This window comes from Camelus dromedarius, chromosome 35 (assembly GCF_036321535.1).
Source record: "Camelus dromedarius isolate mCamDro1 chromosome 35, mCamDro1.pat, whole genome shotgun sequence".
In the NCBI taxonomy this organism is placed as follows: domain Eukaryota; kingdom Metazoa; phylum Chordata; class Mammalia; order Artiodactyla; family Camelidae; genus Camelus; species Camelus dromedarius.
In genome coordinates this window covers 8,927,407-8,930,679 of record NC_087470.1, presented here as the reverse complement: position 1 = coordinate 8,930,679, position 3,273 = coordinate 8,927,407, and the positions used below count along the sequence as shown (strand labels likewise).

General features: G+C 40.6%; 1 pseudogene; it reads left to right on the top strand.

Annotated features, from left to right (window-relative positions):
• The first annotated feature begins 336 nt into the window (after positions 1-336).
• LOC135320013 (olfactory receptor 5AR1-like) lies at positions 337-1,286 on the top strand (annotated as a pseudogene).
• The last annotated feature ends 1,987 nt before the right edge of the window (positions 1,287-3,273 follow it).

Below are 3,273 nucleotides of genomic sequence, written 5' to 3'. Positions count from 1 at the left end.
ATGTTAAGACCCCTGTGTCTTTCCTTTTTTATGTGTGCCTATCTGCAGTGAGAGTTAATGTTTATCCATTATCTGCTTTGTTTTAGAAAGAAGAAAGAAGACACTCAAAACTGTTATTCTTTACTAATTAATTATAGAGATAATTGCACAGATCAGGTCAAACATTTGGTCCCATGTGATAAATGACAACAGGGCACCAATTTCTTCAGAGAAATTGCTTATTTGACTGGATTGCTGGAGAAGACAAATGACCATCACTCTTATCAAAGTCATTTGAGTTACCCTATGGGTCACAGAATCTAATTACTGGGAAGCTTTTTAAGAGTCACCCCGAATGATAAAGCAAACCGAGGCACACATAAAATTGGAAAGATGGATAAAGAAAACCACTCACACGTGACTGAGTTTATCTTTATGGGCATCACTCAAGACCCTCAGCTGCAGATCATCTTCTTTGTGGTCTTCCTCTTGGTCCACCTGGTCAAAGTAGTGGGGAATGTTGGTATGATTACCCTGATCATAACAGACACTCAGCTTCACACACCCATGTGCTTCGTCCTCTGCAACCTCTCCTTTATCAACCCGGGCTGCTCCTCAGCCATTGCCCCCAGGACGCTGGCTGACTTCCTACCAAAGCACAGAATCATCTCCTTCTCCAGCTGTGCCACCCCGTTAGCTTTCTTTCTAGGTTTTGTGGATGCTGAGTGTTATGTCCTGGCTGCCATGGCCTATTACCGTTTCGTGGCCATCTGTCAACCCGTCCACTACAGCACTTTCATGTCCAAGCGAGTCTGCTTGGCTCTTCATGCTGGGTTCCTACCTGGCTGGTCTGGTGAGTTTAGTCACCCACACTTCCCTCACCTTCAGTTTGAGTTACTGTGGTTCCAGTATCATCAACCGCTTCTGCAAAATCCCACCTCTTGTAGCCCTCTCTTGCTCAGACACCTACATCAGCGAGATCTTGCTTTTCAGTCTGTGTGGCTTCATTGAATTCAGCACCGTCCTCATCACCTTCATCTCCTATGCCTTCATCCTCATCGCCATCATCAGAATGCGCTCCGCTGAAGGAGACCTGTGGGTCTCACCTCACTGGCATCACACTTTTTTATGGCACAGTCATGTTCATGTACCTGAGGCCAACATCCAGCTACTTCCTGGATCAAGACAAGTGGGCCTCTGTGTTCTACACTGTTATCATCCCCATGTTGAATCCTTTGATCTACAGTTTATGAAACAAGGATGTGAAAGCTGCTTTCAAAAAACTAATTAGAAAAAAACCTCAATAAAACAAAAAAGGGGAAAATCTGTTATTGCCACATGTAAAAAATAGTGGTAGATAGGTGGTGGCAGAAGGTGGAAAATGCAAATAACTTTCCAATAAACACTACTCAATGTACCAGCTACCTGCTTCATCAACCTTATTTTTTTTTTAACTGAGGTAGAGTTGATTTATCATATTGCATAATTTTTAAGTATACTGCATAGTGATTCAAAAATTTTAAAGGTTATACTTCATTTATAGTTATTATAAAATGTTGGCTATATTCCTTGTGTTGTGCAATATGTCCTTATAGCTTCTTACTCTGCTTTGTTACATTCATTAGTTGTATTTTTAGATTCCACATATAAGTGATATCATACAGTCTTTGCCTTTCTCTGTCTGACTTATTTCACTAAGCATAACACCCTGCAAGTCAATCTTAAATTCTGGAGGGTTTTCAGGAAACTTTAACTCTATGGTGTGAAGAAAATATAAATTAGTATTTCTGAAAGTCATGCTGAGCAAGATGTATTAGTTAAGTTTTATTTTTAAATTAAAATTGGCTCACGTGTTGATAAGAAATGGAGACAAGACTTGAAAAGGGCATTAGGTAGCTAATCACTCTAAAGCATATTTGTTTTCAGGGTCATGAGGAATGACAGACACAAATGTTGAAAAGATATTTACTATGAAAGGGAGTCAGAGAAAATTTAATTAAACACTTGGGAATGGGGCTGGTGTGAGTGGTGACTTAATGTATCCCAGAATCCTATCACTCATGTATTCAGCAAAAATTTACAAATGCTAGATTTGTGCCTCCAGAGGACACAAACTTAAGACACACCTGTGCCAACGACAGGAATTCGATGTGCTTCCAGTTACTCTGTTATCTCTCAGAAGCTGCTGCCACCAATACAATCAGGAGACATGCAAAGCCCAAGAATAACAGCTGAGATTAGGCTCTGCTAACTAAGTGTGTGAGTATTGACAGCATCCTTTTTTTTCTGTCCTCAGTTTTCCCTTATGTCAGGTGGTTGGTTCCACCTAATAATCACTGGACCCTTTGGTCTATTCAAAAGGGGTGGGCATCTCATTTTTGTCCACCTCGCATACTGACCTCCTCCCAGCCCTCAGGGAAGCCCTAGGATTCTAGGACTGTGGAACTTTTTGTAAGAAAGATATAGTTTAGATCCATCCCTAAGGCTAATTTTAGCAAGACTGTAATGTCTACAGGACTGATTGTCCTGATCAATCCCCAATCTCCCCTATGCCTTTCTCTCCCCCTCTTCTAATCTCAATTAAACCCTAGCCTTTTCTATGGCAGCTAAGCATCTTCATGCTTTCCACCATCATCCCCAGGCCCTTCTCAAAGCATAGTTTTGTTAACCCTGATGTATCAATGACAACAGAGGAGGACATAACTCCTCTTTGCATGGTCTCAAGGCTATAAATCTTGAATTAAAAAACAGGACTGCCAGGTATCAGCAGCAGGTAAAGGCAGCAGACTGAGATCTGAGGAGAGCTAAGGTTTTCTCAGATGTGCTGAAAGTCCATCACACCATCTGTTTCAAATACTGACATTTAATAATGTTTTTGTCTCAGCCTTTCCTCTCGTGCAGTATAGTCAAGGGTCAGGGAAATGCAGTGGCTGCCCTGAAGTATAAGAGCAACCTCATTCATCATGAAAGGTACTAAAGAGTTTTAGAGATAAAAGACTCAGGATTCACCACACTTTCTAGTGGGTGTCATTATATATGAGTTGAAATTGACCTGGTTCAAAATCACTCAGTCATATTATGAATTCCTAAAAACATCCCTGATGTCACATTATGGAGAAAGTAAAGGGCTTAATAGACAGGTGTGGAGTGGGCAGTCCTGAAATAGTCCAGAGATTTAGTCTTCAGGTTTTCAGGTTTTTTAAAAATATAATCCAATGTGTAAATCTATATGCTGTGTGAAAAACAAAAAATTAGGGTAGGACTTTCCTTTTTCATTAACTACAAGCCAAGTAG